This window comes from Brachyhypopomus gauderio, chromosome 1 (assembly GCF_052324685.1).
Source record: "Brachyhypopomus gauderio isolate BG-103 chromosome 1, BGAUD_0.2, whole genome shotgun sequence".
Lineage (NCBI taxonomy): Eukaryota > Metazoa > Chordata > Actinopteri > Gymnotiformes > Hypopomidae > Brachyhypopomus > Brachyhypopomus gauderio.
Genome location: NC_135211.1, coordinates 48,943,549 through 48,960,381, shown reverse-complemented (window position 1 = coordinate 48,960,381; position 16,833 = coordinate 48,943,549). Strand labels below are relative to the sequence as shown.

General features: G+C 40.4%; 1 pseudogene; it reads left to right on the top strand.

The window, feature by feature from the left end:
- The first annotated feature begins 344 nt into the window (after nucleotides 1-344).
- On the top strand, nucleotides 345-7,383 carry LOC143508878 (putative pre-mRNA-splicing factor ATP-dependent RNA helicase DHX32; annotated as a pseudogene).
- Nucleotides 7,384-16,833: the final 9,450 nt, after the last annotated feature.

The following is a 16,833-nucleotide window of genomic DNA, read 5'->3' as shown; positions in this document are numbered from 1 at the left end:
GGTTTTTAAAATCCAGGCTTTCATTTGGTTTGGCTGTTTACAGTGCATTGACCACTGATACATTTGTATGTGTATTTGATCAACAGCTGAATCAAGATTTTGTGCTGCTGTTTGGTGAGGAAACGTCCTCCAGGTTGCTTGAGAAGTGGGACACAACCTTCAAGCCGAAGGTTATCGAAGAGTCCAAACACCTGACTAAGTCAACCGAGCTGCACCGACTTCTAAATGCTGCTGAGAAACATGACACCAGTAAGTAAGATAGTCTTGGTATCTAGTCAGTTGGCTAGTGTTATGTATTTTTTATGTCTAACTGATGGCGAGTTATTGTTTGTGTCTCCCGCCTCATGCAGGCTTTAGAAGAGCTGGACTATCTAACGGCTCTGGATAATGATGGGAACCTGTCTGAGATTGCAGTGATTATGTCTGAGTTGCCTCTGGAACCGCAGATGGCTAAGAGTCTGCTGGCCTCCTGCGAGTTTGACTGTGCGAGTGAGGTGCTAACCATTGCTGCCATGTTAACAGGTAATGTCATTCATTCTAACAGGCAAGAATAATGTGTAAGCCAAGTATTTTCACCCCACTGTCTATCCATCTATACATGAACCATTTTGACAAACCACCTTATTATTGTTTTGTTTTTCTATACATCTGCATATCAGTGACTACATCTTTCATTATAGTGAAACTAATTCATCTGTTTAGTTAGGAGAAAAGATCCTGGTACTGTTTAGTTTTTGTGTTTGGTTGTCAGCATCTTTTTAAACTAGACTCACACCTCAACTGGTAGTACAGGTAGGGCAAGCTAGGACAACACCTAGCAATGTCAGGGGTTTTATTCCTAGAGATATACAGCGTATGTTTGTACTGATATATGTAATTCATGTCAGTTGCTCTGAAAAAAGCATCTGCCAAATACGGAAAACTTAAATCACATTTTGCTATAACATACATTCTATTCTGTGGAGCGGTAGTAGGGCTGCCAGATATGAACATTGAGGTTACCTTCATTAGGACCGGCATTTTGACACCTTATTGAACATGTTGGTTCATGATAAAAAGACACATTTTTCACCCTGCTGTATAAACTGTTTCATCCAGATACTTCTCACTCTATGTAGCTCATGTCAGTGTTGCAGACATGATAAATTAAACTGACTGAATTGACTGAATCCATGGTTTATGAAGTGTCCTATCCTCTTGCAGCTCCATCTTGCTTCCTGGCCCCTCCTCCTTATCAATGTGTACAACGCCTACAAACACAGCCAGCACAGCTCACGTGAGTCACGTGAGAATTAAAACACACCAGACTCATTAACATATCAAACCCAGAATGTGAACTAAATGTGTATTGTTAGTAAACATATTCACTTCCATTTACTAAGACCTATTTTATATTTGACTCTTTCAGTGTGTTTATTGAACGTTCTAAGCACCCCAAACATTTATTATATCAAATGTAGTGGTGGGACTTTAACGCGTTAATTTCGATTAATTAATTACAGGAAAACTAACAAACTAAAAAAATGTATGCATTTTAACACATTTAATGCATGAGACACTTTTGCACCATGGAATGTTTCTCAGTGCACGAGTTCCAGACATACTATTATATGGACGCACAATAAGATGAGCATGATGGAGATGACTGAAGAGGCTACGCTGGTGGATGGGAAATTTAAATATAAGAAACATCCAGATGGAAGTACAAACACAAATAGTGTTATTTACACTTTATGTAGGAAGGAGTTCGCTTATCACAGGAGCACTTCCACCCTTCATTACCACCTCAACGCAAAACATGTTGGGCTAACGCGCAGGTCAGTAATGATAACTTAGCTGCTAAATGTATTCCTAGTACGAGCAAACAGTGTCACCGGTCAACACTCGACCACATGTCGGGGTTCAAATTAAGAAACAAAATTGACCAATTCACTGGCGAGATGGATTGCTGTGGACTGTAGAGTGCTCTCTGTGGTCGAAGGCTTAAGTAAGACGCGGCAAGTATGAATGTTTCCGCCGTTCGCGGAGGTTGGACCTCTATTAGCAACAAGAATTATCTTGGTGTGACAGCTCATATTATAGATGATAAATGTGAAGTCGGTTCACATAAGGGTCACTTTGAATGTTGTGTCATCATACCATATCAGTTCTGGCCAAATTTGATGATGTGTTTCTTGTATCTATAATTTGCACAAAGTTTAGTTTCTTAATAGAAATTTTAGATTTTTCTTAGTTTCTTCCATAACCAATACTGATGCATCTTATGTTGCTGTTTGTTGACCAAGCTGACTAGCACTAATAACTAAAACATACCGCAAGCAAGTGTGTTGTGCTACTACAATTCTCTATTTTTAAACCATTCAAAAACTGGAGCAGTTTGTCCTGACAGAGCAACCTGAAACTTCAAACTACAAAGAAAACAGACCAAATCATAATGAACATACATTGACCATTGCAACAAAAAATATGTCTTTTGATATTAATTGTCTTATTTTCTTAAAATAAAGGGAACACATCCAAATAACACATCCTAGATCTGAATGAATGAAATATTCTCATTGAATACTTTGTTCTGTACAAAGTTGAATGTGCTGACAACAAAATCACACAAAAATCATCAATGGAAATCAAATGTATTAACCAATGGAGGCCTGGATTTGGAGCCACACACAAAATTAAAGTGGAAAAACACACTACAGGCTGATCCAACTTTGATGTAATGTCCTTAAAACAAGTCAAAATGAGGCTCAGTATTGTGTGTGGCCTCCACGTGCCTGTATGACCTCCCTACAACGCCTGGGCATGCTCCTGATGAGGTGGCGGATGGTCTCCTGAGGGATCTCCTCCCAGACCTGGACTAAAGCATCCGCCAACTCCTGGACAGTCTGTGGTGCAACGTTACATTGGTGGATGGAGCGAGACATGATGTCCCAGATGTGCTCAAACGGATTCAGGTCTGGGGAACGGGCGGGCCAGTCCATAGCTTCAATGCCTTCATCTTGCAGGAACTGCTGACACACTCCAGCCACATGAGGTCTAGCATTGTCCTGCATTAGGAGGAACCCAGGGCCAACCGCACCAGCATATGGTCTGACAAGGGGTCTGAGGATCTCATCTTGGTACCTAATGACAGTCAGGCTACCTCTGGTGAGCACATGGAGGGCTGTGCGGCCCTCCAAAGAAATGCCACCCCACACCATTACTGACCCACTGCCAAACCGGTCATGCTGAAGGATGTTGCAGGCAGCAGATCGCTTTCCACGGCGTCTCCAGACTCTGTCACGTCTGCCACATACTCAGTGTGAACCTGCTTTCATCTGTGAAGAGCACAAGGCTCCAGTGGCGAATTTGCCAATCCTGGTGTTCTCTGGCAAATGCCAAGCGTCCTGCACGGTGTTGGGCTGTGAGCACAACCCCCATCTGTGGACGTTGGGCCCTCATACCATCCTCATGGAGTCGGTTTCTAACCGTTTGTGCAGACACATGCACATTTGTGGCGTGCTGGAGGTCATTTTGCAGGGCTCTGGCAGTGCTCCTCCTGTTCCTTCTTGCACAAAGGCGGAGTTAGCGGTCCTGCTGCTGGGTTGTTGCCCTCCTACGGCCTCCTCCACTTCTCCTGGTGTACTGGCCTGTCTCCTGGTAGTGCCTCCAGCCTCTGGACACCAGAGGTGGGGACTCGAGTCACATGACTTGGACTCGAGTCAGACTCGAGTCATTAATATTAAGACTTTAGACTTGACTTGAAAAAATATTCAGAGACTTAGACTTGACTTGGACTTTTACACCAATAACTTGGGACTTGAATTGGACTTGAACCTGTTTACTTGCAAAGACTTGATTTTTTTTTACCACAAATCTAAATTTTAAAACGCATATTAATATTTATAAAGTGCGCCCCATTAATTTCATTTCCGTCCTTCTGACGCAGACCAGTCCTCTGCTTTTCCACACTCTGTACGTGTGTGTGTGCATGAGCTGCAGCACAACCAATCAAATGGGGGGTTGGCGAACGTAAATTTTTACCGGGCGAGGTGTAAAATGGACACAAATTAAGTATTATATAGCGATCGATCGATCACCAGTGGTTGGTGCCAGAGCGAACTAGTAACTCATTGAATCATAGACGTGGATCAGAGGTAAATAAACTAGATTTTTTCCGGCGTGAGAAATCGGATGTGTGGCGTGAGAGCGTGTGAAGACGGTCAAATGCGTGTGTCTCACGCTCAATGCGTGAGAGTTGGCAACCCTGGGTTCTGTATCTGAACTCGGGGAAGAGAGCCTCTCTCTGTCACCATCATAATATCCAGTTCTATCTCAGCATGGATTGTGTATTTGAAGACATCTACGTCGAGAAAAAAATATATTGACAAAAGTGGAGCGAGTTTTCAGCTATGGGGACATCATTCATCGTGCACAAATGACATACAGACTTTTGGCCAGCAAATGCAATGCAGAATAGTTTACTGAAATGTCTAAAGTTGCAGATTCCTGTTAATTGTTCAGTTCTTATATTTGTTTGTCTTGTGTCACTCATGTTCTCCAAGAAACCAGATAAGAGAAGAGAGGGAAAATGCTGTTATGGTTCTTTGTATTGTACTGTGAAAATATCAGCACTTTTTATTTGAACATGGAGTTCTACTTAAGACTTTTTCACAGAATATTTATTTCTGGAAAATTGTAGTTTAAAGTATGAATATTTTTGCAGCTAAGTTTAACAAATTGAACTGTGCAATAAAGAGGTGTAATTTTAATTTTTTTTATACTTCGTGTTTTCAGTTGCACATGTTTTATCAAGATTTGAGGAGAATACAGATTTAAAAAAGAACGCATGTCTATTATTTACATTTGAAATATACCTGCAACATTGGTAAAAAAAAAAAAAAAAAAGACTCGAAAGGACTTGAAATTCCGTTTCAGACTTGGGACTTGACTTGACTATTGCCTGTCTTGACTCGAGACTTGACTTGACTTGAGTGTCTTTGCTTGAGACATGACTCGGGACTTGAGGTATAAAGACTTGGACTTACTTGAGACTTGCAAAACACTGACTTGGTCCCACCTCTGCTGGACACTACGCTGACAGACACAGCAAACCTTCTTGTCACAGCTCGTATTGATGTGCCATCCTGGATGAGCGGCACTACCTGAGCCACTTGTGTGGGTTGTAGAGTCCGTCTCATGCTACCACGAGTGTGAAAGGACCACCAACATTCAAAAGTGACCAAAACATCAGCCAGAAAGCATAGGTACTGAGAAGTGGTCTGTGGTCCCCACCTGCAGAACCACTCCTTTATAGGGGGGATCTTGCTAATTGCCTCTCATTTCTACCTGTTGTCTATTCCATTTGCACAACAGCAGGTGAAATTGATTCACAATCCGTGTTGCTTCCTAACTGAACAGGTTGGTTTCAAAGAAGTGTGGTTGACTTGGAGTTATATTGTGTTGTTTAAGAGTTCCCTTTATTTTTTTAAACAGTGTATATGTTCTGAGAAAATCAACAAATCAATGAATTGCAGAGTGTTAAATACATTTAAAAAGCACACATATTCACTTAACTATTTTGCTATATTCCAGAGCAGTGGAAGCGACAGCATAATTTACAGAATAATTTAATTACAGAATATTTCAATTATTGTGGAACTGTTGATTTACTGCAGGTTCCAGTTTAGCACAATGGTGTGCTGATCATTACCTGAGTCTGGCTGCTCTGCAAACAGCCGATGCTGTTCGTGCAGAGCTCGCTGAGATCCTGAGGCGGATAGAGCTCCAGGTGTCCTCACCTGCGTTCGGCTCCAAGACCAACTGAACACCAAGCAGGTCCTACTGGCAGGCTTCTTCATGCAGGTAAAGCCATTAGACTCAGTATTCAGGCCATTAGACTCAGTATTCAGGCCATTAGACTCAGTATTCGGACCATTAGACTCAGTATTCGGGCCATAAGATTCAGCATTCAGGCCATTAGACTCAGTATGAACGGCAGTTTCCAGTCTGGATGAGAAACTTCTTTGGTCAAGTTTTCTCATAATAAATCTTCAATGTAATACAACGAAATTTGTGCACAGTTCTTCTCACACAAGCCAGTATTTGTTAATATCCCATCAAATGCTCTTTGTAGTGTATATTTATAATGCAAACCAATGCTTGCTGTATGGGTTTCTAACTTAAAAGACCTCACAGGAATCATTAAATTTAGCTTTGACCCTAAGTGCCTGTTCCAATATCCCAGGTGGCCAGGGACATTGATGGATCAGGGAATTACTTCATTCTTACCCACAAGCACGTGGCTCAGATCCACCCTCTCTCGTGTTATGGGACTGAGCCACACAAACAGAACCTTCCGGAGTGGGTTGTATACCATGAGCACACGCTGTCAGAGAATAACTGCATCAGAACCGTCACCCAGATTTCAGCACGAGTAAGTCTTTTTTATGAGTTTTAAACGTGGTGTTTAATGCAACAACTATTATTAATGTAATGATCCTTTAGTTTGCATTTGATGAATGCTAATATGCCAGTGAGGTTTTTACTGCTAGAGAGTTTTTACACAGAACAGTCAAACCCATCAAATCCAGTTTTGCCCTGACATTGTTTGTCATGTAGCTAATTTTCTATTCTGGTTCGTTTGTTCCATTCCTCTGTACCTTTAGAGGCTAGAACTAGAGGTTGAACTTGAATTAATGTCTTTACTTTCAAATAGCATGTACTTTCGAATGGCATGTGATTCTAAAATTACTTTTCATGTTATTTTATTCTTCCAACACCCCTTAGAGTTCAGGAATGTATGAAGACTGGAGATAATGACAAATGAAATGTAGTCAAATATGTAGACACATTCCTTTGTGTTTATATTGAAGTGTCTAATATTCACATTTCTGTTTATTATTCGTATGAACAGGTTCATCTGCATGGCTCCTCAATACTTCTTCTACAACTTGCCCCCTAGTGAGAGTAAGGAGGTACTGCAGCACATCACAGAGCACAGCTCAGCTGCACCCCCCAAGGGCAAGAGGGAACCCCAGATCCAGAACAACACCACCCATGAAGAACAGCCTTATGAACGCTGTGTCATACAGTGACGATGGAAAAATACATAAAGACATTAACAAGTAAATGGACTTCTAGAGGCATTAGTGAGACTCAAATTAAGGAACAGGAAACGGGTATTTAAATGCTGTACTGCAGTAGCCGCGCTAGTTTGAATGCACGTGAAGCTCTAGAGACTCGCATGTTGTTTCACATGTTGTTCCAAAACTGCAGCTACAAGTTTTGGAGTGTTGTATTTGAAGGAAGAAAAACTAGGATATTTTAGTTACATGGGGAAAATGATAGTAGTACTGGCTGCATTCTCTGGTTTTCAGGGTTTTTTGTGGTTGCCATTTTTTGTTTGGGTAAAGCAAAATACTTTAAATAGATTAAACTAGATTTCTGTCAATCTGTCAGCCTACATATTTCTACATATTTATTGTAAGCTGGTATTCTGCTAATAGATGATTAGAACTTTTATAACAAATCGGCAGTTACACTTTTGGCAGTTACACTTTTGAAATTATAAAAATGTTTACAGAGTGCATCTCTGCATAACTAGAAAGAATTTGTAAGCACTAGAGATTCAACACGTAGTAACCGAGGGATCAGGGCTGTGTTATTACTAATTATTATTAAATGCAATTTGTGGTTTTATGTGGAATCAGCTTTCATGGTGTTCTGTGTGTTTGCCGCAGTTTTCGAAATGCTTTGCAATCCTTTGATAGTTTTAATAGACTGTGTGTAACTATCAATCACGTGTTGAGCATAACAATAAGAAATGTACACGTTTGTATGTAGACATTTACTTGATATCTGTGCCTTTGTCGCGTTGTTTTTGAGATTCCTTTGGGCATATTTTGGAGTGCCCAAAGAAGTGGACAACCCGGCACCCGGTTGGAGTAAAGTGCCTTGATCAAGGGCACTTCAGTCATGGCCTGGTAATTGAACCCACAACCCTCCAGTCACAAGACCAGTTCCCTAATCCCCAGACCATGACTGCATGTATATGTACACCAAGGACTAGTCAAAAACACGTGTACACTGAGGTCTAGTCAAAAACACAGATGTGTACACTGTTCTCCACAAACTGCACTCAGAAAAAGATAAAACGTTTCTTTCTGAGACTCCAGTATCTTGAAGTACGCCATGAAATTTCTTGTTTGTTGGCTTGTTTGGTGTCTTTACAGGTCTGAGTTAAATTCAGGACATGTATCCTCTCACTAATGATGACAAATCTGACCTTCCTTCGGGTCTCCAGGCCATTCTGCCAGGGTACCTGAGAAGCCCGTTTGTACATGCGGCACTCAGCTATATTAGCTGTGGCTCTGAGGACGATTTTAAGTGTAATGACAATGACTGCTGGTGTCAGTGACATTTCAGAGAAGATGAACATCTGTTTGCTAATTAGTGACTGATTCTTTGAGTCTTCTAGCTGCCTGATGAACTAGGGTGAGTTTCCTGACCACATGGTGAGTTTCATGCACTTAGTTTTAGAGGACTGTTTGTTGTAATATGAGCATTCTGTGAAACCCTTCATGCATTACATACCTCTTTATTAGGGTTCACACACGTAGTGTGGGAAACCTATTGTAATTGCTCGAATTTTTCTTTTTTCTTCTTATTAGGGTTCACACACATAGTGTGGGAAACCTATTGTTATTGCTCGGATTTTTCTTTCTTATTATTAGGGTTCACACACATAGTGTGGGAACCCTATTGTAATTGTTAGGATTTTTCTTTTTCTTCTTTAGGGTTCACACACATAGTGTGGGAACCCTATTGTAATTGTTAGGATTTTTCTTTCTTCTTCTTCTTATTATTATTATTCTTTTGCCCATTTTTTGACCTAAAACGCATTGTGCAGCCTAGACCGTAAGGCCTAGAAACACCAAACTTGGCAAATTGATAATGTATGGTCCAAGGACCAGACTCAAGTACAGAGACCCACATTGGCCTGATGGTGGCGCTATAGCACACCATTTTGTCGTTTGGTCCATATCTCCCAATCCGTAAGTCATAGAAACAAAATTCCACTTTTTATGGATTCCTTGGCAAAATTCAATAGGACTATTCATATACAACCATTAAGCTCCGCCTACTTAGATTTTTTGCTAATTTGCATAATATGCAAAACCTCTTTTTTTATACTAGTCCCTGGTTTTTTATCTGATCACCACAATCTTGGTGTCAAAATATTCACAAGAATCTCATTGTCAATGAATATCAACAAAACTGTGACATTGGTATACAGTCTGACTGTCACATGTCAATCAATAGCTCTGAGGCGTGGCTAAATTTACTTCAGCAGCTATATCTCAGCAATGCTTTGACCAATCTTCATGAAAATTTATCAGTTGTTAGGGCACATGACTCAGAGGTCACAGGTCAAAGCTGGCCACGATTGTCCAATAGGGGGCGCTATAACATGGGGAAATTTGTTTCTCAGAAACCATTAGTCACATCAAGCCCAAACTTTACAGACGTCATCAGGGGCCCAAGTGGTATCAAGGCACACAATGATGACCTCATCACTCAAAAAACATGGCCGCCATAAGCCAATTAATTTTAATTTTAATTAATTGGCCATTTGACAGACTTACCATAGGTACATACACATGAAACTGACATGGTATGTTCATGTACACACCCTCTAAGACATACTCATGTTAGAAGGGAATTGCACCACTAGGTGGCGCTATACTAGAAAATCCAGAATTTTTCCTACATATTTTCACTTATCAAGAAATGCTTGCACTCATATGATTGTATGCAGAATTCCTAGCAACTTTCTAATTACATGTGCTTTGCAAAAATGTACCACTTTTTCACTATTATCAAATATATATAACTTGTCATTTTCATACTAGTCCTAGCATTTTAACTCCATCACCTTTAAATCACACCTTGTAATACTCAGCAGACTCTGAAATGCTAAGATTAGCAAGAAAATCCTAAGGTTTTCACAAATTAATATTTTTCATATACATCACAATGCTACCATCGTAACACATCAAATTCACAGTTCAATAACTACGCCATAGTATGTCTGATTGTTATGAAAACTGACATCCACATTCACATGACCATTGTGGTGAAGTGTGCCAAGTTTGAGCCAAATCCGCCTGCAAACGGCTCTACAGTGAATATTTTCATTTTCCATACTGACCAGTGCAGGGAGGCATAGACAGCTGCTAAGACACGCACGTTCTCACACACGCTGCCCCCCTCCTCCACTCCCCCATCCTTCTAACATTTTACAACCCTTGGGCTCTCCCTCCCCCTCTCTCTCTTTCACATGCACTCACACAAACAAAGGCCTCTCTGGCCTATAGATTTTACATACACACTAATTCTAGCCATTACTACCAATTACCCAGTGACTAATATACAGATATTTAGCTTCTTTTTTTCCCCACACACCCTCACACAGGACTTCCTATATGCTTCATATATACATTTCTCTTGCCATTTCCAACACACTAACTGATATTTAGCTTCATTTTTCCATCCACACTCTCAACTCATGCCCTCTATACATCCTGAAATGACATAAGAGAGGACAGAGATATGTAATTCACATTTCACACACAACCTCTATATAACTGCATGCTTTACTTATCATCAAAGTCTTGTTAGATACACATTCCTAGTGGCCTCCCTACTATGGGCACAACAGTGAGAACATGTCAGAGTAGGGATGAGAACATCATGAACAGGCAAAGATAAGAATATTTGTGTTATTTTATTGTATAGTAACCCATCACTCTGGTTTGTTTGAGAATCACATGTGACATATTTTGTCAGCTAAATGAAAAGGGTTAAAGAGTGGTGTTTACATGTGGGGCATTAACCAGAGCTCTCCTGCTGCTATGTTCACAACATCAGTCAAATTCAGCCAAAGGTATATTTATTTGACTAGGCCCCTGGGTCAGTGTGTCAGTACTTTTAACCTAATCTCAGCATTTGATTTAGTTGTATTGTCTGAATCATTTTGCTAATATCTTCCACACTGTATGGCCTAGAAACAAAATTGTACTTCAGCTGTATTCCTTTGCTCAAGCCAACCAAAAAAGCCTCAAGAAGCCCTTACTGCATACATGAAAAAACACACACACACATACAAAGCTAATCACAGCATTTGATTAACTTCTATGATCTGAATCATTTTGCCAATACATTTTGTTTTGATCTTTTGGGCCTTTATTGCCTCAGTTGAATAAGACACGCACGTTTGCCATTCTCACACACGCTGCCCCCCTCCTCCACTCCCCCACGCTTCTAACACTTTACAACCCTTGGGCTCTCCCTCCCCCTCTCTCTCCTTCACATGCACTCACAAAAACAAAGGCCTCTCTGGCCTATAGGTTTCACATACACACTAATTCTAGCCATTACTATCAATTACCCAGTGACTAATATACAGATATTTAGCTCCTTTTTTCCACACACCCTCACACAGGACTTCCTATATGCTACATATATACATTTCTCTAGCCATTTCCAACACACTAACTGATATTTAGCTTCATTTTTCCATCCACACTCTCAACTCGTGCCCTCTATACATCCTGAAATGACATGAGAGGACAGAGATATGTAATTCACATTTCACACACAACCTCTATATAACTGCATGCTTTACTTATCATCAAAGTCTTGTTAGATACACATTCCTAGTGGCCTCCCTACTATGGGCACAACAGTGAGAACATGTCAGAGTAGGGATGAGAACATCATGAACAGGCAAAGATAAGAATATTTGTGTTATTTTATTCTATAGTAAGCCATCACTCTTTGGTTTGTTTGAGATTCACATGTGACAGATTTTGTCAGCTAAATGAAAAGGGTTAAATAGTGGGGTTTACATGTGGGGCATTAACAAGAGCTCTCCTGCTGCTATGTTCACAACTTCTGACAAATTCAGCCAAAGGTATATTTATTTGACTAGGCCCCTGGGTCAGTGTGTCAGTGCTTTTAACCTAATCTCAGCATTTGATTTAGTTGTATGGTCTGAATCATTTTGCTAATATCTTCCACACTGTATGGCCTAGAAACAAAATTGTACTTCAGCTGTATTCCTTTGCTCAAGCCAACCAAAAAAGCCTCAAGAAGCCCTTACTGCATACATGAAAAAACACACAAACACACACATACAAAGCTAATCACAGCACTGATTAACTTCTATGATCTGAATCATTTTGCCATTACATTTTGTTTTGATCTTTTGGGCCTTTATTGCCCCAGTTGAATAATTTTTTGCAAATTACTTTATCTGTCCATTTTTTGGACTGAAGTAGCTTCATATCACTTGTTGGTCTAAAAGACCCTTTGGGCTTTTGTGCCTTTTTTTGTGTGAACCCGCCAATCGCCGCTTGCGGCTATATTTTTCTTATTATTATTTTTCTCCGCATAAAACGCATACTGCAGCATAGACCGTAAGGCCCAGGGAGACCAAACTTGGCAGACTGGTGTAGTCTGTTTGCGGGACCGTGCTAAAGTACAGACACCCAAATTGGCCTGATGGTGGCGCTATAGCGCAGCATTTTGCGTTTGGGTTCATATCTCCCACCCCGTAGGTCCTAGAAACAAAATTCCACTTCAGGTGCATTCCTTGGCTTCAGACAAACAAAAAAGCCTCAAGAACCATTAAGCTCCGCCTACTTAGATTTTTTGCTAATTTGCATAATATGCAAAACCTACTTTTTTATACTAGTCCCTGGTTTTTCATCTGATCACCACAATCTTGGTGTCAAAACATTCACAAGAATCTCATTATTAAGGAATATCAACAAAACTGTGACATGGGTATACAGTCTGGTTGTCACATGTCAATCAATAGCTCTGAGGCGTGGCCAAATTTACTTCAGTAGCTATATCTCAGCAATGCTTTGACCTTTCTTCATGAAAATTTATCAGTTGTTAGAGCACATGACTGAAAGGTCAGAGGTCAAAGCTGGCCACGATTGTCCAATAGGGGGCGCTATAACATGGGAAAAACTGTTTCTCAGAAACCATTAGTCACATCAAGCCAAAACTTTACTCGCATCATCAGGGGCCCAAGTGGTATCAAGGCACACATGGATGACATCATCACTCAAAAAACATGGCCGCCAGGAGCTAATAAATTTTTATTTGAATTAATTGGCCATTTGACAGACTTACCATAGGTTCATACACATGAAACTGACATGGTATGTTCATGTACACACCCTCTAAGACATACTCATGTTAGAAGGGAATTGCACCACTAGGTGGCGCTATACTAGAAAATCCAGAATTTCTCCTACATATTTTCACTTATCAAGAAATGCTTGCACTCATATGATTGTATGCAGAATTCCTAGCAACTTTCTAATTACATGTGTTTTGCAAAAATGTACCACTTTTTCACTATTATCAAATATATATAACTTGTCATTTTCATACTAGTCCTAGCATTTTAACTCCATTACCTTTAAATCACACCTTGTAATACTCAGCAGACTCTAAAATGCTAAGATTAGCAAAAAAATCCTAAGGTTTTGACAAATTAATATTTTTCATATGCATCACAATGCTACCATCGTAACACATCAAATTCACAGTTCAATAACTACGCCATAGTATGTCTGATTGTTATGAAAATTGACATCCACATTCACATGACCATTGTGGTGCTGTTTGCCAAGTTTGAGCCAAATCCGTCCACAAACAGCTCTACAGTGAATATTTTCATTTTCCATACTGACCAGTGCAGGGAGGCATAGACAGCTGCTAAGACACGCACGTTCTCACACACGCTGCCCCCCTCCTCCACTCCCCCATGCTTCTAACACTTTACAACCCTTGGGCTCTCCCTCCCCCTCTCTCTCCTTCACATGCACTCACAAAAACAAAGGCCTCTCTGGCCTATAGGTTTCACATACACACTAATTCTAGCCATTACTACCAATTACCCAGTGACTAATATACAGATATTTAGCTTCTTTTTTCCACACACCCTCACGTAGGACTTCCTATATGCTTCATATATACATTTCTCTAGCCATTTCCAACACACTAACTGATATTTAGCTTCATTTTTCCATCCACACTTTCAACACATGCCCTCTATACATCCTGAAATGACATAAGAGAGGACAGAGACATGTAATTCACATTTCACACACAACCTCTAAATAACTGCATGCTTTACTTATCATCAAAGTCTTGTTAGATACACATTCCTAGTGGCCTCCCTACTAAGGGCACAACAGTGAGAACATGTCAGAGTGGGGATGAGAACATCATGAACAGGCAAATATAAGAATATTTGTGTTATTTTATTGTATAGTAAGCCATCACTCTTTGGTTTGTTTGAGATTCACATGTGACAGATTTTGTCAGCTAAATGAAAAGGGTTAAAGAGTGGGGTTTACATGTGGGGCATTAACAAGAGCTCTCCTGCTGCTATGTTCACAACTTCTGACAAATTCAGCCAAAGGTATATTTATTTGACTAGGCCCCTGGGTCAGTGTGTCAGTGCTTTTAACCTAATCTCAGCATTTGATTTAGTTGTATGGTCTGAATCATTTTGCTAATATCTTCCACACTGTATGGCCTAGAAACAAAATTCAACTTCAGCTGTATTCCTTTGCTCAAGCTAACCAAAAAAGCCTCAAGAAGCCCTTACTGCATACATGAAAAAACACACAAACACACACATACAAAGCTAATCACAGCATTTGATTAACTTCTATGATCTGAATCATTTTGCCAATACATTTTATTTTGATCTTTTGGGCCTTTATTGCCTCAGTTGAATAAGACACGCACGTTTGCCATTCTCACACACGCTGCCCCCCTCCTCCACTCCCCCATGCTTCTAACACTTTACAACCCTTGGGCTCTCCCTCCTCCCTCTCTCTCTTTCACATGCACTCACAAAAACAAAGGCCTCTCTGGCCTATAGGTTTCACATACACACTAATTCTAGCCATTACTACCAATTACCCAGTGACTAATATACAGATATTTAACTTCTTTTTTCCACACACCCTCACACAGGACTTCCTATATGCTACATATATACATTTCTCTAGCCATTTCCAACACACTATCTGATATTTAGCTTCATTTTTCCATCCACACTCTCAACACATGCCCTCTATACATCCTGAAATGACATAAGAGAGGACATAGACATGTAATTCACATTTCACACACAACCTCTAAATAACTGCATGCTTTACTTATCATCAAAGTCTTGTTAGATACACATTCCTAGTGGCCTCCCTACTAAGGGCACAACAGTGAGAACATGTCAGAGTAGGGATGAGAACATCATGAACAGGCAAAGATAACAATATTTGTGTTATTTTATTGTATAGTAAGCCATCACTCTTTGGTTTGTTTGAGATTCACATGTGACAGATTTTGTCAGCTAAATGAAAAGGGTTAAAGAGTGGGGTTTACATGTGGGGCATTAACAAGAGCTCTCCTGCTGCTATGATCACAACTTCAGTCAAATTCAGCCAAAGGTATATTTATTTGACTAGGCCCCTGGGTCAGTGCTTTTAACCTAATCTCAGCATTTGATTTAGTTGTATGGTCTGAATTATTTTGCATATATTTAGGGTTCACACACATAGTGTGGGAACCCTATTGTAATTGCTCGAGTTTTTAGGGTTCACACACATAGTGTGGGAACCCTATTGTAATTGCTCGAGTTTTTCTTCTTATTATTATTATTTTTCAGGCTGTAAAACGCATACTGCAGCCTAGACCGTAAGGCCCAGAAACACCAAACTTGTCAGACAGGTGCACCAGAGGTGCAATGAGGGAAACCCAGACAATGACCCACATTGGCCTGATGGTGGCGCTATAGCGCAGCATTTTGCGTTTTGGTCCATATCTCCTACACCGTAGGTCATAGAAACGAAATTCCACTTCTGATGGATTCCTTGGCTCAAACCAAACAAAAAAGCCTCTAGGACCCTTTAGCTCCGCCCACTTAGATTTCGAGTTAATTTGCATAATGTGCAAAATCACACACATCTTTGAGCGCGAACTAGTCCCTGGATTTTTCACATACATGCACATATGTGGTATCAAAACGTTCAGAAGAGTCTGAACTTTAAAATGTATCCAACAAAAATGCTAATTTCTTCTCTACCTAGTCAGTATAAGCCAATCAAATGAGGGGGCGTAAATTCAATAGTAAATTTTGCACATATGGAGCTCTAACTTAAGAAAACTTGCATGTAATGAGATGGCACTTCACAGACAGCTTCCCTGTGAGGGTCTGGGGCAGCTCGCAGAGGTTGCCATACCTCACCTGCTAGGGGGCGCTATAACATGCAAAAATTTGCCCCATGCACTCAGATTGGCCGATCCACATGAAACTTGGCAGACATCATCTATGGGCCTCTGGGAACCAGGTCCTAAAGCAGACATGCCATACTTCCAAAATGGCTGACGTAATCGGCCAATCAGTGATCGGCACGCGTTTGACAGGCTTACCATTGGTCGATCTGCACAAAACCTCTTGGGTGTGGACAAGGGCACGCCCCCTATGACATAATCCAGCCGGGTGTCGATTGGCCACTGGGGGGCGCTATTGCAAAAAAAGCAAGTGTATCCCCTACATAATTCCACTTGGGAACATGCAATTGGACTCTTTTGATTCCTTGCAGTAGTGCGAACAACTTTCCCATTACATGTCCTATTAAAAAATGCACAGTTTATTTACAGTTAATAATAGTTTGAAATCATCACTTTTCATACTGCTCCTAGGATTTTCATACTATCATGTCAAGCAAAGTCTTATAATACTCTACAGAGTGTGAA